We start from the raw sequence: 26,535 nt of genomic DNA on the forward strand, positions 1-26,535 counted from the left end.
GGTATTCCTATACACCAACAACAAGACAGAAGACAGAGAAATTAAGGAGTCGATCCCATCTACAATTGCACCGAAAACCGCAAGATACCTAGGAATAAATCTAACCAAAGAGGCAAAGAATCTGTACTCAGAAAATTATAAAATACTCAGGAAAGAAATTGAGGGAGACAGAAAGAAATGGAAAAACGTTCCATGCTCATGGATGGAAGAACAAATATTTTGAAGATGTCAATGCTATCTAGAGCAATCTACACATTTAATGCAATTGGAAATGGAACAAATGATTCTAAGATTTGTATGGAACCAGAAAAGACCCAGAATACACCGAGGAATGTTGAAAAAGAAAAGCGAAGCTTGTGGCATCACAATTCCGGTCTTCAAGCTCTATTACAAAGCCGTAATCATCACAGCATTATGGTACTCGCAGAAAAACGGACACATAGATCAATAGAACAGAATAGAGAGGTCAGAAATATACCCTCAACTCTATGGTCAACTAATCTTTAACAACTCAGGAAAGAATGTCCAATGGAAAAAAGGCAGTCTCTTCAAGAAATTGTGTTGGGAAACCTGGACAGCCACATGCAGAAGAATGAAACTGGACCATTTCCTTACAGCACACACAAAAATAAACTTAGAATGGTTGAAAGTCCTCAATGTGAGACAGGAGTCCAAAAAATCCTAAAGGAGAACACAGACAGCAACCTCTTTGACCTCAGCCACAGGAACTTCTTCCTAGAATTATTGCCAAAGGTAAGGGAAGCAAGGGCAAAAATGAATATTTGGGACTTCATCAAGATAAAAAGCTTTTGCATAGCAAAGGAAACAGTCAACAAAACCAAAAGACAACCAAGAGAATGAGAGAAGATATTTGCAGATGACATATCAGATAAAGGGTTAGTATCCAAAATCTATAAAGAACTTATCAAACTCAACACCCAAAGAACAAATAATCCAATCAAGAAATGCGCAGGAGACATGAACAGACATTTTCCAAAGAAGACATCCAAATGGCCAACAGACAAATGAAAAATTCCTAAACATAGCTTGTCATCAGGGAAATCCAAATCAAAACCCCAATGAGATATCACCTCACACAGTCAGTATGGCTAAAATAAACAAGTCAGGAAGCTACATTTGTTGGAGGGGATGAGGAGAAAGGGGAACTCTCCTACATTGTTGGTGGGAATACAAGCTGGTGCAGCAACTCTGGAAAATAGTATGGAGGTTCCTCAAAAAGTTGAAAATAGAGCTAACATACGACCCAGGAATTGCATTACTGGGTTTTTACCCCAAAGATACAAATGTAGTGTCCAAAGGGGTACATGCACCCCGATGTTTATAGCAGCAATGTCCACAATAGCGAATCCATGCAACGAGTCAAGATGTACATCAATAGATGAATTGATAAAGAGGATGTGGTATATATATACAATGGAATATTATGCTGCCATCAAAAGGAATGAAATCGTGTCATTTGCAACGATGGGGATGGAACTGTAGGGTATTATGCTGAGCGAAATTAGTCAATCATCGAATGATATGTATCATATGATCTCACTCATATGAGGAATTCTTAATCTCAGGAAACAAAATGAGGGTTTCTGGAGTGGTGGGGGGTGGGATGGATGGGGTGGCTGGGCGATAGACCTTGGGGAGTGTATGTGCCATGGTGAGTGCTGTGAATTTTGTAAGACTGGTGAATCACGGACGTGTACCTCAAACAAATAATACAGTATATGTTAAAAAAAAAAGATGATAGTAGGAAGGAAAAATGAAGGGGGGGATTGGAGGGGGAAACGAACCATGAGAGACCATGGACTCTGAGAAACAATCTGAGGGTTCTAGAGGGGAGGGGGGTGGGGGGATGTGTTAGCCTGGTGATGGGTATGAAAGAGTGCACGTACTGAATGGAGCACTGGGTGTTATACGCAAACAATGAATTATGGAACACTACATCAAAAACTAATCATGTATGGGGATTAACATAACATAATAAAAAAATAAATTAATTAAAAAAATTGAAGTAGACCTTATGTATGTGGACTGAAGGGCTGCCCAGAGTTTTTTGGGGGGGAGGGGTTCCGGTTTACATGAAAATTCAAAAACAAACCATAATTATGTAGAAATGTTATGATGTTTTTGAAAGAATATTTTTGGCGACCTGCTGAGCTCCTATTCCATGGTCTAGGCTGAAGTCCTTAGACATTGTTTGTTTTTGAATATGTACCCATTTGGGTGCGTGGGTGGCTCAGTTGGTTAAGTGTCTGCCTTTTGGCTTTGGTCATGATCCTGGTTTCCTGGGATTGAGTCCCACATCGCATTGCGCTTCCTGCTCAGTGGGGAATCTGCTTCTTTCTCTTCCTCTGCCCCTCCCCCATGCTCATAGTTGCTTGAGCTTTCTCTCTCTCTCAAATTAATAAATAAAATCTTTTTTTTGATGAATTTTCTTTTCTTTTTTTTTAAGATTTTATTTATTTATTTGAGAGAGAGAGAATGAGAGATAGAGAGCACGAGAGGGAAGAGGGTCAGAGGGAGAAGCAGACTCCCTGCTGAGCAGAGAGCCCGATGCGGCACTCGATCCCGGGACACCAGGATCATGACCTGAGCCGAAGGCAGTCGCTTAACCAACTGAGCCACCGAGGCACCCAATAAATAAAATCTTTTAAAAAAGAAAATATAGCCATGTAATTTCACTTTACTCTGTGAGTTTGCACTTTATTTTGGGAAAGTATTGTTTATTTTAAAATCCCTTTTCTTTCAGACAAGCCTGAGCTTTTTGAATAAGTAAAAATCTCCTTTTCCTCTTTTCTTGTGTGCTATGGAAAATAAGATGCCAGAAGGACTGTAGTCAGATATATAGTTCTATAGAATAGAAGGCATTAAACCTTAGCTTTCCCATTCACTAATGCTGTACTTTGATTAGTACCTCTTTAAAACAGGCATGACAATATCTTACAGGGTTGTTTTATGGAGGCCAGTACTGAAATGTGAAGTAAGACCAGAAAGCGACGTGGTTCATTTTTTGTATATAGATGGTGTGGGATGGTGTTGGGTGAGGGTGGGAGACATTTTATAGAAGGTAACATAGGAATTGCACTTTATTTTTTTTTATTATTATTTTTAATTTTTTTATTGTTATGTTAATCACCATACATTACATCATTATTTTTTAATGTAGTGTTCCATGATTCATTGTTTGTGCGTAACACCCAGTGCTCCATGCAGAACGTGCCCTCTTTAATACCCATCACGAGGCTAACCCATCCGCCCACCGCCTTCCCCTCTAGAACCCTCAGTTTGTTTTTCAGAGTCCATCGTCTCTCATGGTTCGTCTTCCCCTCCTATTTAATCCCCTTCATTCTTCCCCTCCTTCTATCTTCTTTTTTTTTTCTTAACAAATATTGAATTATTTGTTTCAGAGGTACAGATCTATGATTCAACAGTCTTACACAATTCATAGTGCTCACCATAGCACATACCTTCCCCAATGTCTATCACCCTGCCACCCCATCCCTCCCACCCCCCCACCACTCCAGCAACCCTCAGTTTGTTTCCTGAGATTAAGAATTCCTCATATCAGCGATGTCATATGATACATGTCTTTCTCTGATTGACTTATTTCACTCAGCATAACACCCTCCAGTTCCATCGACGTCATTGCAAATCGCAAGATCTCATTCCTTTTGATGGCTGCATAATATTCCATTGTGTATATATACCGCATCTTCTTTATCCATTCATCTGTCAATGGACATCTTGACTCTTTCCACCGTTTGGCTATTGTGGACATTGCTGCTATAAACATTGGGGTGCACTTACCCCTTCAGATCCCTACATTTGTATCTTTGTGGTAAATACCCAGTAGTCCACTTGCTGGATTGTAGGGTATCTCTATTTTCAACTGTTTGAGGAACCTCCATATTGTTTTCCAGAGTGGTTGCACCAGCTTGCATTCCCACCAACAGTGCAGGAGGCTTCCCCTTTCTCCGCATACTCGCCAAAATCTGTAGTTTCCTGACTTGTTCATTTTAGCCATTCTGACTGGTGTGAGGTGGTATCTCATTGAGGTTTCGATTTGGATTTCCCTGATGCCGAGCGATGTTGAGCACTTTTTCATGTGTCTGTTGTTCATTTGGATGTCTTCTTTGGAAAAATGTCTGTTCATGTCTTCTGCCCATTTCCTGATTGGATTATTTGTTCTTTGGGTGTTGCGTTTGGTAAGTTCTTTATAGATTTTGGATACTAGCCCTTTATCTGATATGTCTTCTGCAAATATCTTCTCCCATTCTGTCAGTTGTTTTTTGGTGTTGTTGACTGTTGCTTTTGCTGTGCAAAAGCTTTTTATCTTGATGAAGTCCCAATAGTTCATTTTTGCCCTTGGTTCCCTTGCCTTTGGCGATGTTTCTAGGAAGGAGTTGCTGTGGCTGAGGTCGAAGAGGTTGCTGCCGGTGTTCTCCTTTAGGATTTTGATGGACTCCTGTCTCACGTTTAGGTCTTTCAACCATTTCGAGTCTATTTTTGTGTGTCGTGTAAGGAAATGGTTCAGTTTAATTCTTCTGCATGTGGCTGTCTAATTTTCCCAACACTATTTGTTGAACAGACTGTGTTTTTTCCATTGGACATTCTTTCCTGCTTTGTCAAAGATGAGTTGACTATAGTGTTGAGGGTCCATCTCTGGGCTCTCTATTCTGTTCCATTGATCTATGTGTCTGTTTTTGTGCCAGTACCATACTGTCTTGATGATGACAGCTTTGTAATAGAGCTGGAAGTCTGGAATTGTGATGCCACCGGCTTTGCTGTTCTTTTTCAACTTTCCTCTGGCTATTCGGGGTCTCTTCTGGTTTTATCCACATTTTAGGATTATTTGTTCCATTTCTTTGAAAAAAGTGGATGCTATTTTGATGGGGATTGCAAAGAATGTGTAGTTTGTTCTAGGTAGCATTGACATCTTCACAATGTTTCTTCTTCCAATGCATGAGCATGGAACGTTTTTCCTTTTCTTTCTCTCTCCCTCAGTTTCTTTCATGAATATTTTATAGTTTTGTCAGTTCAGATCCTTTGCCTCTTTGGTTGTATTTATTCCTAGGTATCTTATGGTTTTGGGTGCAATTTTAAATGGGATTGACTCCTTGATTTGTCTCTCTTCTGTCTTGTTGTTGGTGTATAGGAACGCCACTGATTTCCGTGCATTGATTTTATATCCTGCCACTTTCCTGAATTCTTATATGAGTTCTAGGAGTTTTGCATTGGAATATTTTGGGTTTTCCACATAAAGTATCATATTATCTGCAAAGAGTGATAGTTTGACTTCTTTGCTGATTTGGATGCCTTTGATTTCTTTTTTTTTGTCTGATTGCTGTGGCTAGGACTTCTAATATTATGTTGAATAGCAGTGGTGAAAGTGGACATCCCTCCCGTGTTCCTGACCCTAAAGGAAAAGGTCTCAGCTTTTCCCCATTGAGAATGATATTCGTTGTAGGTTTTTCATAGATGGATTTTATGATATTGAGGCATGTACCCTCTCTCCCTATACTCTGAAGAATTTTGATCAAGAAAGGATGCTGTACGTTGTCAGATGCTTTTTCTGCACCTATTGAAGGGATCATATGATTCTTGTTCTTTCTTTTGTTAATAAATTGTTTCATGTTGATTGATTTGCTGATGTTGAATCAACTTTGCAGCGCAGGGATAAATCCGACTTCGTCATGGTGAATAATTCTTTTAATGTACTGTTTGATCCTATTGGCTAGTATTTTTGTGAGAATTTTTGCATCCATATTCATCAAGGATATTGGTCTGTAATTCTCCTTTTAATGGGGTCTTTGTCTGGTTTAGGGATTTAGGTAATTGTGGCCTCATAAAATGAGTTTGGCAGTTTTCCTTCCATTTTAATTTTTGGAACAGTTTCAGGAGAATAGGTATTAATTCTTCTCTAAATGTTTGATAGAATTCCCTGGGAAGCCATCTGGCCCTATGCTTTTGTTTGTTGGGAGATTTTTGATGACTGCTTCAATTTCCTTAGTGGTTATAGGTCTGTTCAGATTTTCTATTTCTTCCTGGTTCAATTTTGGTAGTTGACACATTTGTAGGAAAGCATCCATTTTTCCAGGTTATCTAATTCGCTGCACATAGTTGCTCATAATATGTTCTTATAATTGTTTGTATTTCGTTGGTGTTGGTTGTGATCTCTCCTCTTTCATTCATGATTTTGTTGATTTGGGTCGTTTCTCTTTTCTTTTTGATACGTCTGGCCAGGGGTTTATCAATATTGTTAATTCTTTCAAAGAACCAGCTCCTAGTTTCGTTGATCTGTTGTACTGTTCTTTTGGTTTCTATTTCATTGATTTCTGCTCTGATCTTTATTATTTCTCTTCTCCTGCTGCGTTTAGGCTTTATTTGCTGTTTTTTCTCTAGCTCCTTTAGGTGTAGTGTTAGATTGTGTATTTGAGACCTTTTTTGTTTCTTGAGAAAGGCTTGTATTGCTATATACTTTTCTCTTAGGACTGCGTTTGCTGTATTCCACAGATTTTGAACAGTTGTGTTTTCATTTTCATTGGTTCCAAATATTTTTAAAATACTTCTTTAATTTCCTGGTTGACCCATTCATTCTTTAGTTGGATGCTCTTCAGCCTCCGTGTATTTGACTTCTTTCCGACTTTCCTCTTGTGATTGAGTTCTAGTTTCAAAGCACTATGGTCTGAAAATATGCAGGAAATAATCCCAATCTTTTGGTACCAGTTCAGACCTAATTTGTGATCTAGGATGTGGTCTATTCTAGAGAATGTTCCATGGGCACTAGAGAGGAATGTGTATTCTGTTGTTTTGGGATGGAATGTTCTGAATATGTCTGTGAAGGCCATTGGGTCCAGTGTGTCTTTATTTCCTTGTTTATCTTTTGATTAGATGATCTATTTCAGTGCGGGTGGTGTTAATGTCCCCCACTATCATTGTATTGTTGTCGATGTGTTTCTTTGCTTTGGTATTAATTGCCTTATATAATTGACTGCTTCCATGTTAGGGGCATAGATATTTACAATTGTTAGGCCTTTTTGTTGGATAGACCCTTTAAGTAGGATATAGTGTCCTTCCTCATCTCTTATTACAGTCTTTCTTTTAAAATCTAATTTTTCTGAGATAAGGATTGCCACCCCAGCTTTCTTTTGGTGTCCATTACCATGGTAAATGGTTTTCCACCCCCTCACTTTCAATGTGGGGGTGCCTTTGGGTCTAAAATGTGTCTCTTGCAGACAGCATATTGTTGGGTTTTGTTTTTTAATCCAATTTGATAGCCTGTGTCTTTTGATTGGGACATTTAGCCCATTTACATTAGGGTAACGATTGAAAGATATGAATTTAGTGACATTGTATTGTCTGTAAGGTGACTGTTACTGTATATTGTCTTTGTTGCTTTCTGGTCTATTCTGCTTTTAGGCTCTCTCTTTGCTTAGGGGACCCCTTTCAACATTTCTTTTAGGCCTGGTTTTGTGTTTGCAAATTCCTTTAGTTTTTGGTTGTCCTGGAAGCTTTTTATCTCTCGTTCAATTTTCAATGATAGTCTTGCTTGATATAGTGTTCTTGGCTGCATATTTTTCTCATTTAGTGCTCTGAAGTTATCATGGCAGTCCTTTCTGGTCTGCCAGGTCTCTGTGGATAGATTTGTTGTCAATCTAATGTTTCTACCATTATAGGTTACATATCTCTTCTCCTGAGCCGCTTTCAACATTTTCTCTTTGTCTCTGGGACTCGTAAGTTTTAGTATTAGATGTCGGGTTGTTGACCGAATTTTATTGATTTTGAGAGGGTTTCTCTGTGCCTCCTGGATTTTGATCCCTGTTTCCTTACCCACATTAGGGAAGTTCTCTGCTATAATTTGCTCCAATATACCTTCTGCCCCCCTCTCTCTTTCTTCTTCTGGGATCCCAATTATTCTAATGTTGTTTCATCTTATCGTATCGCTTATCCCTTGAAATATGCCCGCATATTCCAGTAGTTGTTTATCTCTCTTTTTCTCAGCTTCTTATTTTCCATATTTGCTCTTTTATATCGCTAATTCTCTCTTCTGCCTCATTTATCCTAGCATTTGGTGCCCCCATTTTTGATTGCACCTCATTGATAGCCTTTTTGGTTTCGATTTGGTTAGATTTAAGTTTTTTTATTTCTCCAGGAAGTGTGTCTCTAATAACTTCCATGCATTTTTCAAGCCCAGATAGTATCTTTAAAATCATGATCCTGAACTCTAGGTCCGACATCATACTAATGTCTCTATTGAGTAGGTCACTGGCAGATGGTACTAGCTCTTGTTGTTTTCGCTGAGGTGATTTTTTTCGTCTTGTCATTTTGTCCAGAGGAGAAGAGATGAATGATAGAGCAAAATGCTAACAGGTTAACAACGTCCCCAGCAAATATTCTCTAAACAAAAAGAAAAGACCTGAAACCAGGGGAAAAGAAAGGGAAAGAAAGAAAAAAGAAAGAAAAATAAAAGAAAAAGGAAAAGAAAGAAAAGAACAAAAACAGAAGAAAACAAAAAAAAAACAGAATATGATCAAATATGATCAGGCTAGTGCATAGATCAGTGCCACATACTAGATTTTGGGTGGATTTTGGTCTGTTAGAAGAAAGTGTCTCCTAAAATTTTAATGAAAGACTCATATATGTACAAAATAAGAGTTGATACTATGAAGGGATGGAAGATTTCTGTAAAGATGAAAATTATAAAAGATTTTATAAAAGGAATCAATAAGATAAGAAATTGTTTGAAAAAAGAAAGAAGAAGATTTAGGAAAAAAAAAGAAAAAAAAGGGAGAGAATGTGATCAGGCAGGAGACTAGAACAAAGCCATACACTAGTGATTTAGGGAATATTTTGATTTGTTAGAAGAAACTGTATCTCAAAATTTTAAAGGGAGAACGACTTATACATATATGCCATAAATAAGGGTATCTACTATGAAGGGATAGAATCTGACTCTAAAAATGAAAAATAATTTTTTTTTTCCAAAAAGGGATTGATCAGATTTTGGTTGAAAAGGGAAAAAGAAAAATTCAAAGAAAAACAGTAAAAAAAAATTCACTTTCAAAAACTAATGAATCATGGTAAAAAAGCCACGAAATCTATGTGCAATATTCCCCTAGTGCTGGAGTTCTCCTGTTGTCCTTGATGGGTAAATTTGGTCTTGGCTGGCTGTTCGTCCTGATCTTCTGGGGGGAGGAGCCTGTCACCGTGGTTCCCAAATGCCTTTGCCAGAGGCGGAATTGCCCCGCCCTTGTCGTTCTGGGCTAAGCAATCTGCTCCGGTTTGCCTTCGGGAGCTTTTGTTCCCTGAAACCTCTTGGTATAGCTTTGGAGGATGAGAGTGAAAATGGTGGCCTCCCAATCTCCTCCCAGAGGAGCCGAGAACTTGGGGCCAGCTCCTCAGTGCGCCCCCAGAGGAAAGCAGTCAGTCACTCCCGCCTCCCCGGTCTCCGGTCTCATGCCCTGCTCACCCGGCCTGTGACCGAGCGTTTCTATCTCTGGCACCCGACCCCGTGTGGATTCTCCAATCCCAGCAGATCCCTGCGGTGCCCTCCCGCGCCACTCCTCCCAGGGGAAGAATGGGAGTCTCCCCGGCTCTGCTGCTTGTTGGGTCCCTGCTGGCGGAGCAGTGGCTGGACTGTCACCGATCACGGTTTATGGCAACCCCGAGCTGAGAGCCCGCGCCTCGGCTCCGTCTCTGCAGCCGGTTTCCCCGCTCTGATACCTGGGATCTCTGCTGCACTCAGGTACCCCTGGTCTTTCCGTGACCCCGAGTGTCCTGAGACCACAGTGTCCCATGAGGGTTTCACCCCCAGGTTAGCCAGTGGAGCGACATCCTTCAGCGGAGCTGACTTCTAAAATTTCCGATTTTGTGCTCCGCTGCTCTATCAGTTGCCAGAAGCGGCTGACGGAAGCCGCCTCCCCCGCCGTCTATCCTCCCGAATATTGCCTCGGATTCACTTCTCTGCACGTCCTACCTTCCAGTAAATGGTCGCTTTTCTGTTCAGAGTTTTGTTGCTATTCTTTTCTTCGATCTCCTGTTCCGTTTGTAGGTGTTCAGAATGGTTTGATTCCTATTCAGCTGAATTCTTGAGACCAGACCAAATCCAGGTCTCCTACTCCTCCTCCATCTTGCTCTGCTGGAATTGCACATTAATACATTGCCTGGAATGTTCTTTCGGAAAGCATGTTTTTTTTCCTCTCATTTCAGTTTTTTGCTCAAATGTCTCTGTGACCCTGTGCAAAATTTCAACTCTTAGTCCCTGACATTTCCTAAATCCCTATTTTATTTTTTCTTCCTAGCACTTACAACTATCTAATATAATATTAATTTTATTCACTTATTTATTTATTTTTTATTATCTGTCTCCTCCATTAGACTATAAACTCTGTCAAGGTAGGATTTTTCTTTCATTTCTTGGTGCCTAGAACAATGCCTGGTATGTGATAGGTGCCCAATAAATATTTGTTGAAAGAATTAGTGTGAGAATGAGAAGAAATTATCAGATGAAATTAGTTATACATGGATTTATTATATTTTCATGACTATTGACCTCAAATTATAAAATGCATAATTGAGGAATTTAGCATGAGTGAAATGAGTTATAGAAAACAATCACCTATCCAGCAATCTTTTTTTTTTTTTTTTTTTTATACTGTTGCTGAGAACTTGGGTTTGGATGATGGGAAACTTTTGAACAGCCAATATAGTTGTAAAATACATGTATTAAAATTCATTTACCTTACTTCTCAGAGGTGATACTTAGCATTTATTTCTTCTTATTTAGACAGTTTTAACTATCTTGATAATATGCGTTTTTAGCTCCAGAAATTTGTAATTAGGGTGGAGCCTGAGGATATAGGAATGCCCTTTGGTGAGAAATCAAATTTCACAAGCTGACAGAAGGGAGGAGGCAGAAAATATAAAAGTAAAGAATAAAATTTAAGCTTATAACCTTTAACAGATCTGTTCTTTATTATCATGGCAAGATTAAATGATGTATAAGATGATTTTAGAATGACTTCCAGTAAAAATAGCAATGTCTCAATACACCTATTACATTTTTATCCTCTCAGTCTTGTTTGTATCTTCACTGTTCCAGCAAGATATTCTCTGAAAGGTTGCCAGAGACATTAGTCATGTAATTTGGTGGTCTTGTCTTACTCTTGATCCTCTGTAGCATATGACATTTCTAATGATCACACTTATTTTTTGACGCTCTTTTTCACTGGCAGCATTGACTCTATTGTCCTTATTCACCTCCCTTTCTGACCATTCTTGTTTTCATCCACATGTGACCCTTAAGGCATTCTCCAAGGTTCAGATCTCCTTTTTTAAAATAATTTTTATAAATCTTGATTATTACATCTAATAATTCAGCATCCATCCATCCGCTGAGAATCATTATTATGCTTATTAAATATTTTGAATCCATTAATTTCTTTGTATATGCCTCCCTCATTCAAACTATGAACATCTGTCAGAACTACCATTCTTTTTGTTTCTTTCCATATATGGTCCCCACTCCCATTATCTATTCTTAACACAGTATCTAAAGTGATCCTTTTTAAACTCAAATCTGAGTATATTCCTGTCCTATTTAAAATATACTACTGTCTTTCCATCAGAATTAGAATAAAATCTAGACTCTTTATACTGATTGCAAAGTGCATCTGGACCTTGACTACTTTTCTGACTACCTTATGCTATTGCATTCTTCCTAATAATGCTTTAGCCAGGGTGACTTTCTGCCTGTTCACAGAGCAGGCCAGATTTGTTTCTGCTTTAGGCTGTTTGGTCCAGACATTTCTTCCTCCTGAAATACTGATCCTCCTCCCCCTCCACCAACATCTTTGCATCTTGGCATTCAGATCTCAGCTTACATATTGCTTCCTCAGAGAGGCCTTCTCTGAATTGCCAGTGTAAAGTAGCCACCCAGTCACTCTGTCATATCGTCCTGTTTTTATGCTCTGCTTGTTCATTTACTTGTTTATTTATCTGCCAACCCCTACAATAAGAATAGTTACTTTGTCTATTTGCTATATCACCAAGGCCTGACATATAGTAGGCTTTCGGTAACCATTTGTTAAAAGGATGAATGAATTATGTGGCAGATACCGGGGGTACAGAGGTAATAGTAGTAATTTGTACTACAGTGTTTATTAGCCTTTCCTAGGTCATAGGCATTTTTGAGAATCTGATGAAAACTATGTATTCTCTTCGAATAAAATGCACATATGTACATATAATAAAAATTTGCCTAAAAATTAGATTGCTTAATTTCTTGAGTACTTACTCTTTGTTAGTCACTTTACATGTTTCCCTGCAGTCTTAGAAGTTCTGGAATACACTTTTATTATGTCATAATCTTTATATGATTATTAGCACATAAGTAATGTAGTGATACAGTGCTTTTCAAAACTATGTGTGCTCAAGAAATGTTTTTTTTTTTAATTTTCAATATCATGGCTCTATATATGGTCTTGCTATGTATGACTTATATGAAACTCAGGCCATATGCAATTCACTTAATGAATTTGTTAGCATCCAGGCTGGTTTATACTCTGTTAACTAGATAGGACACCAGTCATGAATTTCGATGTCAAATGGGTATAAAAAAATAATACTGTACTTGTTTTATGGGCAATCTGTACTAAGCAGTTTGTAGGCCAGCAAACTAAATTTTGAAGAGCACTGCCTTGGAAAGTATCATCAGTTTTGAACTCTTTTCAAAGCACCAATCCCATATTTTAATCTACCTGGTTATGTCTCTAGCGAGTTGTTTCATTGATGTTTTAAACTGGTCATTCCCAAAACCAAACTGATCATGTTCTAAGTTTAAAACAGAAGAGCTCCTTTGACTTTTCTTAGCCATCCCAGTCAATCACTCATTTAATTCTAATTCTTCTAATTTCCAGTTACAACTTTTTTGATATTTCTTTTATGGAAAATAGATTTTATTGTTGTCTGCAAACATGGGCTTCTTGAGGGCGGGAACAGGGATTTCTTTCCTTGTTTTACATTGGCTAGTTTTTAATAGGTACTTAAAACATACATGAATGAATGAATAAATGGCAGTTCCTTAAAAATAATAGGGTAGGTATAAAATGTTTGGTAAATTTCTACTCAACTAAAAATCTTCATTTTCTTTTGGATGAATGAGACATTTTTCTATAGTCTTCTGTTCTCCTACCTCTGTCCTTGTCTCTACAGGGGTAGAGTTAGTATAGATGAGGTAATGGATATCTAATATGGTTCTTTACTTTATCATTAACTCAGATTTATATAAGATATCCTAAAGGAGCTAAGGATAGATGTATTAACCTGATTCAGTGCCTTGTCTTAGTCTTCAGTTGTCACTCTATTCATAATTTACATCAGTCACAGAACATTTGTATTTTAAGTGTCCCTTAAATATAGCAGAACATTCTTGTTTAAACAAATGTGTTGGAAGAAATATCTCATAGGGCAGATTTCATTGCAACATTTAGAAGCAAATGCTCATATCCATATGTATTGGTTAATTTCTTCCCAATATGTTTTGTGTGTTTTTAAAAAATTTTCCTGTATGTTAAACTTAAATTACAAAAGGTTTTTATCTTTTATCAATTTTTATAATTATGAAGAGTGTGCCAACAAAAGAAAGAAATGGTTTTTTTTATTTATAAATTTACAGAAAGAGATGTTGAATAGTTTAAAAATGTATGTAAATGTAGATTTCATTTTTGATATTTTAATGCTTAAATATATTTTATGGGAAATCATGTAGCTAGTGGATTCTTAGGTTTGGAAAGAGACAGATCTGGTTGTGAGTTCTGGTTTTACTATTTACTACCTGGGTGACCTTGTTTCAGTTAATTAGTGTTGTACTAAGCATTCTCCAGAGAAACAGAAAGTATCTGTCTATCATCTATCTATCTATCTATCTATCTATCTATCTATCTTTATGTAATAAAAAGATTTATTTTAAGAATTGGCTCATGAAATTATGGAGGCTGGGAAGTCCAAAATCTGCAGCATAGAGTGGCAGGCTGGAGATCTGGGGGGGAACCTGTACTGCAGTTCAAGTTTGAGTGTTGTCAGGTGGAAAAATCTAGAGAACTGATGTTGCAGTTCAAGTTGAAAGGCTGTCTTTTGGCAGAATTTCCTCTTGCTAGTGGTAGGTCAGTCTTTTGTTCTATTCACAATTTCACCTGATTGGATGAAGCCCACTCACATTATGAAGGGCAATCTGTTTTACACAAAATCCACTGATTTAAATGTTAATTTCATCATAAAACACCTCCAGGGAAGTGTCCAGAATAACGTTTGATCACATATCTAAGCACCATGGCCCGGCAACTTTGATCCATAAAATTAACCATCATACTTAGCCTTTCTGAAATTGTTTTTCAATTTAAAATATGTAGAATAGTAAAGTATCTCATAGAATGGTTGTGAAGATCACTCAAGGTAATATATCAAATGCCTTACACATGGTAGACACTCCATAAATTGCAACAATATTAACTCTCTTCTCTTCCTCCTTTTCCTTCTTCACCACCTCCTTTCCTCCTTCTTGCCCTGTTTTCACTGAAGAGAAATAAGAGCCATGATTTTTTAGCATGTGATGCAGAATATTCATGTAAGCTTCAAAAATAAGGTCTTAAAAAGACCTAGTCATTATAGTGATTATAAAACATTTTGAAAAACAACATTTTGAAAAACAAAAGAAAAAGACTGTTCTTTATCAACAAAGAAGGTAGAGTCATTTATAATCATTCATTCATTTAATCAATGTTTTGAAAACAGTGTATTGAGTGCCCATTATATTCTGTCTGAGTCTCACTGGGAAGCTATAAGATGTTGGGTGGCATATCAGAGTCATCACTTACTAGAAGAGCAAATAAGAGAGGCCACATTTGTTAAAAATCTTTGGAGTAGCATGGAATTAAAATCAATAGGAGTAGACCAAAAAAATAGCATTAGCTTGTTAAGAATAGTTAAGAATAATAATAATAAAAAAAGAATAGATAAGAATCTTCAAGGGATGTTCATTATCTATGAAATGAAGCCCAAGCCTTTTAACATAGAATTTAAAGCTTCCCATGACTTGATAAAGTGTAGGGAAGATGGTAGAGAAGGAGGATCCTGAGCTCTCCCGTTCCATGGATACAGTGAGGCAACAACTACATGTGTTGCAGCTAATGCTGAAAATGACCCGAGACTGGCAGAACAGATCTTCCACAGCTAGGTGTATAGAGAAGGCCACATTGAAAAGGATAGGAGGGACAGAGATGTTGTTGGGAACCAAATCCCCAGTGCAACTAACTACAAACAGGAGGGACATCACAAGCATATAGGAACAAGGGGATCACTGGGCATATCTGGCCCTGGGGACCTGCACTGGAAAGATGAGTTCCCTTAAGATCTAACTTTAAAAAAAATTTTTTTAAAGATTTTTATTTATTTATTTGACAGAGAGAGAGACAGTGAGAGAGGGAACACAAGCAGGGGGAGTGGGAGAGGGAGAAGCAGGCTTCCCACTGAGCAGGGAGCCCAATGCAGGGCTCGATCCCAGGACCCTGTGATCATGACCTGAGCCAAAGGCAGATGCTTAATGACTGAGTCACCCAGGTGCCCTAAGGTCTAACTTTGAAAATCAGTGGGGCTTAACCCCAGGAACTTCAAAATCAATTGGATTTAACTCTAGAGGATCTAGACGATTATAGGAAACTAAGACTCTGGGCTTAAAGAGCCAGAATGCTAAATGACTTGAACTGAGACACAGCATAGAAGCAGCAGTTTGAAAAGGGCCTGGGGTATATGTGAAAGAGATTTATTGTCTAATTTTAGGACATATGCTGGAGGGCCAAGGGTCTGCAGGAGATTTTTCTGGGAACAAAAGTGCTGGTGGGCATTATTTTTCTTGCACTTTGCCAGCTTGGATAGCCTTATACTTATGGGAGCCAGTTCTCACGTTCTGCATATACCTTTATAGCACCACATGCTTCACACCAGTATTCTCCTTTGGATCTGACCTACCCAGCCCTCTAGTCTTACCTTTGTAGGTGCCCTCCAAGGTTACTCCTGCCCTGCCACATTTGGCAGGCAACTTGGCTGGAATCGGTACCCCTCAAAAGTTATTCCTGTTTTGAAGAGTGGGGAAGATAACCCCACAAAAGAGATTTCCCACAGTTCTGGCAGCTGGGCCTCCTAGATGGCTATGCAGGGAGCAAGCCCCTCAGTTGTCACAGTGTGCCGATGTGGGGCTTCAGTGTGCCCACAGTTGTCACAGTGGTTAATTGGAGAAAAGTCAGTCTGACTGCTGGCCCCACTCACCGGAGAGCCCACAGCAATGTGGCTTAGCTAAAACAGGAGGGAACATGTAGTGCATTCAGGGGACACCCTTGTAGAGCCTGGTTCTGGTGACCAGGGGTCATTGTGCTACAGGGTACCACAGGAGATCTTTTACATAGGTGATTTCTGACCTATGTAATACATAGAAATAAACAGGGAGAATTGGACAAAATGAGGAGACAAAAGAATATGTCCCAAATGAAAGAATAAGACCGAAGCACAGAAAAAGAGCTAATCAAAGTAGAAATAAGCAAAATGCCTGATAAAAAGTTCAATGTAATGGTCACAAAGCTACTTACCAGACTTGAGTGAAGAGAGAATAAACTCAATTTCTACTAAAGGATAGAAAAAAAAAAAGTATAGTCAGAGTGCAAGAATACAATTACTGAAATGAAAAATACACTAGAAGGAATCAATAGCATATTGAAGGATGCGAAAAACAGATTAGTGATCAGGAAGGTAGGGTAATGGAAAACATCCAAGCTCAACATCAAAAAGAAAAAATAATACAAAATGAGAATAAGTTAAGGCACCTCTGCAACATTATCAAGCATAACATTCACATTATAGGTATCCCAGAAGGGAAAGAGGGAGAAGAGTAGGAAGAAAACATATTTGAAGAAATAATAGCTGAAAACTTTTCTAATCTGGCTAAGGAAACAGACATCCAGGACTAGGACACACAGAGAACCCCAAACAAGATGAACCCAGGGAGGTCCACACCAAGACACATAATAATTAAAATGGCAAAAATTAAAGACAAAGAATCTTAAAAGCAACAACAGAAAAGCAAACAGTTATGTATCAAGGAAACCCCATAGGGTATCAGATGATTTTTCAGCAGAAACTTTGCAGGCCAGAAGGGAGTGGTGTGATATGTTCAAAGTGCTGAAAGGACAAAACCTACAACCCAGAATACAGTACCCTGTAAGATTATCATTCAGAATTGAAGGAGGGATAAAATATTTCCCAGCAAAAGTTAAAGGAGCTTATCACCATTAAACTAGCCTCACAAGAAATGTTAAAGGTAATTCTTTAAGTGGAAAGAAAAGACCATAACTAGAAGTAAGAAAATCATTGAAGAAAAAATTTCACTGGTAAGAGCAAACATATAGTAATGGTAGTTAATTGATCACTTATAAAGCCACATGGGGTTTAAAACACAGAAGTAGCAAAATCAATTATATCTACCAAAAGTAGTCAAGGGATACATAAAATAAAAAGTGTAAAATATGACATTATATATATAACATGTGAACAGGAGTTAAAGATTTAGTGCTTTTAAACTGTTCAGACTTAAATGACCATCAACCTAATATAGACTGCTATATACATAGGATGTTATGTATGAACCCTATGGTTCAAATCAAAAACCCATAATAGATATATACATAGAGAAAATAAAGGAACCCAAGCATAACACTAAAGAAAGCCATCAAACTGCAAGGGAAGAGAGCAAGAGAAGAATACAAAAATAAACAGAAAACAACAAAATTGCAGTATCTATATAATTAACAATAATTACTTTTTAAAAAATTTTTCAGTAATTACTTTAAATGTTAAGTGGAGTAAATGCCCCCAGTCAAAAGACATAGGGTGATGAAATGGATGAAAAAAACAAGACCCATATACATGCTGCCTTCAGGAGACTCATTTCAGAGCTACAGACACACACAGACTGAAAGTGAATGGATGGAAAAAGGTAGTCCATGAAAATGGAACCATGGGGGGAAAAGCCAGGGTAGCAGTACTTACAGCAGACAAAGTGGACTTTATTATTTATTTATTTGTTTGTTTTTTATTTATTTTTAAAGATTTTATTTACTTATTTGAGAGAGGGGGAGATTGAGAGCACGAGCTGGGGGGAAGGGCAGAGGGAGAGGGAGAAGCAGACTCCCTGCTGGGCAGGGAGCCTGATACAGGGGTCTATCCCAGGACCCTGGGATCATGACCTGAGTTGAAGGCAGATGCTTAACTGACTGAGCCACCCAGGCACCCCCAGACAGAGTGGACTTTAAAACAAAGACTGTTTTAAACAAAGCAAGATACAAAGAAGGATATTACATAATGAGAAAAGGATTAATCCAACAAGAAGATATAATAAGTGTCAATATCTATGCATCCAATGTAGGAGCACCTAAATGCACAAAGTAAATATTAATAGACATAAAGTGAAAATTGATAGTAATATAGTGGGGGACTTTAGAAATAAATTTTTATTTATTTGTGTATAGTTGACACAGTGTTACATTAATTTCAGGTGTAAGACATGATTCCACAAATTTATACATTATGGTATGCTCACCACAAGTGTGGCTACTATCTCTCACAATCACTTCTCTGCATTTTGGCTAAGATCAAGTGTAGTATCTGTTCTTATCAGTTTAATAGTAAGGGACTGTGACACCCCACTTACATCAATGGATAGATTATTCAGACAGAAAATGTATAAGGGGACAGTGGCTTTGAATGATACATTAGACTAGATGGACTTAACAGATATATACAGAACATTCCATCTAAAGAACAGCAGAATACACATTCTTTTTGAGGGCACATGAAACATTCTCCAGTATAGATCACATTAGGGCACAAAACAAGTCTCAATAAATTTAAGAAGATCGAAATTATATCAAGCATCTTTTCTGACCACAGTTGTGTTGAAACTAGAAAACAGGTATAAGAAACACACGGAGGGTAAATAACATGCTACTAAAGAATCAATGGGTCAACTAAGAAATCAAAGGAAATAAAAAAAAATATGGAAACAAATGAATATGGAAACACAGCAGTCCCAAATCTTTGGGGTGCAGCAAAAGCAGTCTAAGAGGGAAGTTTGTACTGATACAGGCCTATCTTAAGAAAAATCCCAAACAATATAATCTTATACCTAAAGGAACTAGAAAAAGAAGTACAAACAAAGCACCAATTCAGTAGAAAGAAGTAAATAATGAAGATTAGAGTGAAAATAAATAGAAACTAAAAAATAAAATAAAACATCAATGAAACCAAGAGCTGATTCTTTGAAAGGAAAAACAAAATTGATAAATCTTTAGCCAGACTCATAAAAAAAAAAAAAGAGAGAGAGAGAGGACTCAAAATCAGAATGAAGGAGGAGAAATAACAATTGATCTATAGAAATTTAAAGAATTATAAGAGAATATTATAAAAATTATATGCCTGAATACTGGACAGATAAATTCCTAGAAATATGCAATCTTAAAACTGAATCAGGCCAGGATCATCTGGCTTAACAGGTGAATTCTACCAAAGATTTAAGAGTTAATACCTGTTCTGCTCAAACTATTCGAAAAAATAGAAGAGGAAGGAAAACTTCCCAATTCATTCTACAAGGCAAGCATTACCCTGATATTAAAACCAGAGAGATTACAAAAATAAAAAACTATAAAAAAATCTGATGAACATAGATGCAAAAATTCTCAAGAAAATGTTAGAAAACCAAAATCAATAGTATATTAAAAAGATCATTCACCATGATCAAATTGGATTTATTCCAGGGATGCAAAGACCATTCAATAAGCATAAATAAATCAGTGTGATACACCATATTAATAAAAGGAAGGATAAAAACAATATGTTCATCTCAGTAGATGTAGAAAAAGCATTTGACAAAGTACAATATCCATTCATGATAAAACCTCTCGCCAAAGTGGGTTTAGAGAGAATATAACTCAACATAACAAAGGCCATATATGAAAAATTCACAGCTAACCTAATACTCAGTGGTGAAAACCTGAAAGGTTTTCTTTTAAGATAGGGAACACGACAAGGATGTTCACTCACCACTTTGATTGAACATTCTACAGGAAGTCCTATCCACAGTAGTCAGACAAGAAAAAGAAATCAAAAGGCATACAAATTGGCAAGGAAGAAGAAAAGCTTTCATTATTTGCAGATGACATGATACTGTATATAGGAAAGCCTAATGACTGCACCAAAAACTAGTGGAACTAATAAATACATTCAGTATAGTAATAGGATACAAAATTAATATACGGAAATCTGTTGCATTTCTAAACTCTAATAACAAAGTAACAGAAACTAAGAAACAATCCCATTTGTAATTGCACCCAAAGGGATGAAATACCTAGAAATAAACTTAATCAAGGAGATGAAATACCTATACTGTGAAAAGTGTAGGACATTGATAAAAGAAATTGAAGGGGCGCCTGGGTGGCTCAGATGGTTAAGTGTCTGCCTTCAGCTCAGGTCATGATCCCAGGGTCCTGGGATCGAGTCCCATATCAGGCTCCCTGCTCCTTGGGAGCCTGCTTCTCCCTCTGCTTCTCTCTCTCTCTCTCTCTGTCTCTCATGAATAAATAAATAAAATCTTTAAAAAAAAAAGAAATTGAAGATGATACAAACACGTGTAAAGATATACCACATTCCTTATTGTAAGAATTAATATTGTTAAAGTGTCCATGCTACCTAAAGCAATCTACAGGATCAATGTAACCCCTATCAATATACCAATAACATTTTTCACAGAACTAGACCAAATAATCCTAAAATTTGTATGGAACACAAAAGACCCCAAATAGCCAAAGCAGTCTTGAGAAAGAAAAACGAAGCTGGAGGAATCACAAGCCTAGTTGTCAAGATACACTACAAAGCTATAGTAATCAAAGCAGTATGGTACTGGCAGAAAAATAGACAAGAGACAAATGGAACAGAATAGAGAGCCCAGAAATATACCCACACTTACATGGTCCATTAATCTATGACAAAGGAGGTAAGAATAAACGGTCCTGGGTAAACTGGACGACTACATGCAAAAGAATGAAATTGGACCACTTTCTTACACCATACATAAAAATAAACTCCAAAACAGATTAAAGACCTGAATGTGAGGCCTGAAACCATAAACATTCTAGAAGAGAACATCGGCAGTAATTTCTTTGACATTTGTAGCAGTATTTTTCTAGATATGTCTCCTCAGGCAAGTTAAAGAAAAACAAAAATAAACTACTGGTATTGCATCAGTATAAAAAGCTTTCATACAGTGAAACCATCAAAAAATCAAAAAGACAACCTACTGAATGAGGGAAGATATTTGCAAGTGATAAATTTGATAGGGAGTTAATATTCAAAATATATAAAGAATTTAACACTAAAACCCTCAATCTGATTAAGAAATGGGCAGAGGACGTGAATAGACAGTTTTCCAAAGAAGTCATACAGATGGCCAAAAGAAGTACTTCTAATGGTCACTATGAGAGGTTGATGGAGATATAGTTAAATATTGAATGCTTAAAACAATGTCTGGTAATGATAGACACTCAATGCATGTTCCTTAAATGAATGATATATAAATAAGTAAGTAAATAAATAAATAAATTTAGAGGCTTTCTTGTATCTGTCCCTTCACAGAGTACACTGGATAACATGGACCTATTTGTAAAAACTTACCATGTGTTACTCCTGGTAGACCTTAGGATCTGATGGAAAATAATAACCACAACAGCAAGAGCAAGCAGAAAAGTGAATAATTCCTAATACTTATATAGCATTTTGTAGTTAACAAAGTGTTTTCACATCTATTGTGGTCTCTCATAAATCCTGGACAAAAAGGAGGGCAAACATTTTATTCCTAGTTTTGGAAAAGGAAATTGAGGTTCAGAGAAGTTAAAGTGATGTGCTTAACTGTGCACAACTAGTAAGTGGCAGAACCTGGAGTTCAGCTCAGGCCTAGGTGACCTCTAAGCCTGTGCTCATATACCTTAGTTTCTGGTTATTCAACATTGATCTATTTATTTGCTGGGTTATTCATGACAACCTGAGCATCTCCAAGTTGGAGTACAAACAAATAACCAGTGTGATGTTCTATGTTAGCTCATAGGACAGCAAGTTGAGACCCTTTAAATGGAGTAGATGGGAGTGTAACTGCTACTACTTTGGGGAGCTTTAACTCACTCTCTGTTTTTAGTGAGTATCTAATCTGGGAAGACTATTTGCATGTTTTCATACCATATATTGTTCCTCATTGATGGAGGTAGATAATTGGAATATCTAGCAATTTATGGAGAAAGGGTGACATTTGTGGATTCGTAGAACTTAGTCCTTTAGGAATGGTCAGGAAAATGTCCTAGGTTTGAAATTGACAAGTATATGTTTTCTTTTTTTTCCTTCCAAGTATTTATTTATTTGTTTATTTATTTATTTGCTTATTCCAACTTTTTTATTATTAGGCCCATCATTGAGTTCAGGAACAAAAACTTCTGCTTCTTGGTCACATTCCATTCCTGGTTTAATTTTATGCAGTCTCTCACAGCTTTATTTCCTATGGTCCTGGAAAGTACTGTGTGAAATTATTATTACTTTCTATATACATTTGAGTCCAGAGAACAATATAAGATAATAGTGATGATAACTCACTATCAAAATCACTTTCTGGTTATAGCAAGGAAAACATCACATGTTAGCTTTAGAGATTTATTATTCCTCATTGTGGAAACTTTGCTGAACTGGTATTATTTTCATTTTCTCAAAATGCTGATTTCTCGCCCACTCCCAACTCAGGACCAAGTTTTTATTTAAATTCAAGTTAGCTAACATATAGTGTACTATTGGTTTCAGGAGTAGAATTTAGTGATTCATCACTTACATATAATACCCAGTACTCATCATAACAAGTGCCCTCCTTAATACCCACCACCCACTTAACCCATCCCCCCACCCACCTCCCTTCTAGCAACCCTCAGTTTGTTCTCTTAAAAAAAAAAAAAAGTATATGTTTTCAGAAGAATTTTGGCCTGTTTGTATGTTGTAGGTGTGGATTCTAGTTCATATACTCAGCAATAAATGTCAAATTATTTTAGTTTATTTAAATAAAATTAATCTGACTCTTGTTCTCCATCTCATTGGGATTTGGGGAAATTTAATTTCTCATCTTCCCTAAGGCTCTGTCTCTTTCCCTACCATTACATAAAATGCCAAGAGGCTTATGTGATACTTAGACAATGAGATGAGGCCTTCTGATTTTGAAATGTCTGGATATAGACATCGTTATCATCCAAGCCCATGTAGCTCCTTGAAGGTGGAATGCTTCGCTGCAAGCTGGGAATGGGGGTCTTTTTGGGGCCTTTGCCTAGACCCAGAGCCCTAGTGCCCAGAATTCTTCTTCCCTAGGTGCCCTGCACAACCATCCCCTGCTGAGGACTGTCAGGGAGCACTTCTTCCTTCCACCACTCATGGGATCCTTGATTTCTATCACTTTATCAGTGTGTGGGACTATTTCCTCCCCTTTTCTGTTTCCAATGGAAGACCCCTTTTCTACTAGCATAATCATGGCTAACTTGAGGAAGAAAAATGTTAGAGGCTACTTTTGCCTTTTTACTGTCACATAAACCTCCCCTGAGGCAAGAGATCATTTCAGATCTCTTGGAGAAGAATGAGTATGGGCTGTGTGTGTGTGTGTGTGTGTGTGTGTGTGTGTGTGTGTGTAGTAGGGGGTTATGTCTAGTGTGTGGGGAAATAGAATGTGGGGTATCCTACACAAAACACCAAAACAAATCAACATGTCAATAAATTATTTTACAAAACAGTTTACTGTCAGTGTGATTTTTTTTTTTTCCCATTAACTGATTGTATTCCCTGGGAATCAGAAGACCTGGCACTTATTATATATGTGGCCTTGGGCACTCACTTACCTTCTCTGAGTGTGTGATCTAGTCACTAAAATGGACTAATGAAGGCTGTCCTGCCTAGTCGACAATACTGCTATTGTATGCAAATGACAGAAGATAAGGAAATATTCTGTAAGTTGTTACTATACTATAAAAATATAAGGACTTTTGGTTTTGTGAATTTGTGGCAAGAGAGAAATTTCTCACTATGATTTTAAAGTAATAAAAAAAACCCTTCAAGGGTCACAAATAATTTCCATTCACATTGTGTAGTGAAAACATGTCACATGGCCATGTCTATATTCAGGAGGGCAAAAATGGAATTCTCCCATGTGTCCAGAAAGTGAACATGTAACAATGTGTTAGGGAAATATTGAGCATCTACTACATGAGGGCTACTATGTAAGAAACATTATATACCTTATCTCTAATTCTAAGAAAATTATAAAATAGGCACTATTTCAGGTGAGGAAGCTGAGGATCAAAATTTAAGTAACTTAGTAAATTACAGAGCCAGGATTTGATCCTCATCTGACTCAAAGGTCTGGGTTCTTTCCTTTGGATCACATACTTCCTTTTTTTCTGTAGTTTTGTTAGCCACATGTGACTTGTAATGAAAGATTTACATTTAGGTTAATAATTATCAATTGGTCAAAAATAACTAATATTTACTGGGCATTAGGAGCTCCAAGCTCACATCTGGGTCTTGTTTTTCTCATTGTTATGAAGGGGTCTGGGGCCTGTAATTTGGGGGTTGGTAGATGATCTTTGAGGTACTGTGAAAATTAATTTTATGTTTCAACTTCACTGGGCCATGGAATGCCCAGACATTTGGTAAAACATTATTCTGGGTGTGTCTGTGAAGGTATTTATAGATAAGATTAACATTTAAATTGGTAGACTGAATAAAGTAGGTTGCCCTCCCTAATGTGGGAAAACCTGAATATAACAAAAAGGCTGAGCCTCCCCTTAGTAAGGAGAAACTTTTCTTGCCTGAGTGCCTTGAGCTGGGACATCAGTTTTTTTTCTGTGTTCAGATGAACTGAGATGTTGGTTCTTCCTAGGTTTTGCGACTGCTGGCATTTGCTTGGAACTACACCACTGGCCCTTGTGGGACTCTGTTTTGCTACCTGCAGATTTTGGAACTTGTTACCCTTCATAATAGTATGAGCCAATTCCTTATAATAAATCTCTTTCTACACACACATACACCCACCCACACCCCTTATTGCTTCTATTTCTATGGAGCACCCTGACACAAAGAACTCTGAGATTGTGTGATTATGAAATTCAGCAGTAACAAGGAAGAGTTGATGTTTACAGGGAGAGGTTCAGACTCAATTCTCTTTTCAGTCAGCATTTTATTGAGGATGCTTAATGTAATCTTTACATTAACATTTACACATTGTCTTATCATATGTGTATTAAGTGGTTGTTACCACTAGGATGACAATTGACCACATGTTTGATTTAAAAAAAAATTTTTTTTCCTGAAAATACTGGCTGTCAGTATGGATCAGTGTCATCACTTTGCAGGCAACATTTGGCTTACCTTACCTAAAACAAGTCACAAAAAATTAAGAACAGAAAGATTGATTCTTTTCCAAGTTTTATATTTTCTTCTGACAACTATTCTGCAACCCCAGGCATAGATTAATGAATGGAGTATGCACAAAGTGGTATCAGCTCACATATATGACATTACTCAGATGTCTCCAACTCCGGAAAAAGCATGTGAATGATTTATGGAATTGATATTAATCTCTTTCCAGTAAATGCATTACTTCGGATACATGGGAAATTGATGTTACTATTCTAATGCCAAATTAATTTCTTTCTTGCTGGATCAGCATTGTAAATGGAATTAGATGTTAACCTTTTATACATCTAAACAGGGTAAAATATGGTAACAATTTTATAAGTAAAATTTGGATGCTCATTGCTGAAGGGAAGGGTATGCTTTCTTCTTACTGAGATTTGTGGATCCTGGGATATTGGATCATATTTAAAGTATAACTTAATATCATTTAGGAATAGAATGATTATAATTGAATCTGAATATTTAACACAGGACTATAAATAACAGTATAGCAAATGAAAATTATATGTTATTAAAGATAACCCAAATTCTAAAGAATGAGACTGCTTTTCAAGGGAAATTTTATCCAAGAATTATCAGTCACTAATAAATATTTTTAATCCAATAGGCATAAACGAAACTGGAAAATTATCAGGCTAGCCTCTTCCTCCTTTTATATATGCCTGGGCTGGTATGATCTTGAGTTTGTTTTCCTTGTGTTCCCTGCTTGTTGTGGCTTTCACTTGCCATAGTGTTGATTTTGGCCTGCTCGACATTATCTAATAAACTCAGTCTTATATTTTAATTCTAAATTATCATTTAGAATGATAATTTTCATTATGAAAATGTTATTGGTTCAGCTTGGGTCTGGTCAGTTGTGGTTAAAGAGGGTAATAGTCTTGGGTATATAGGGCTTCTTTTTAAGGGCTGTGGGTAGTATAGATTCTCTAAGAAGGG

General features: G+C 37.2%; 1 protein-coding gene and 1 pseudogene across 1 annotated transcript in view; both read left to right on the plus strand.

The window, feature by feature from the left end:
- Nucleotides 1-26,535, plus strand: part of AGBL4 (AGBL carboxypeptidase 4) — a 1,510,278-nt gene that overhangs the window by 149,313 nt on the left and 1,334,430 nt on the right. The gene's annotated exons all lie outside the window — the stretch shown is intronic.
- Nucleotides 18,685-18,803, plus strand: LOC114212193 (U2 spliceosomal RNA; annotated as a pseudogene).

Source organism: Eumetopias jubatus, unplaced genomic scaffold (genome assembly GCF_037043125.1).
Source record: "Eumetopias jubatus isolate StellerSeaLion01/CBP00866 unplaced genomic scaffold, mEumJub1_p1.0 scaffold_4, whole genome shotgun sequence".
Lineage (NCBI taxonomy): Eukaryota > Metazoa > Chordata > Mammalia > Carnivora > Otariidae > Eumetopias > Eumetopias jubatus.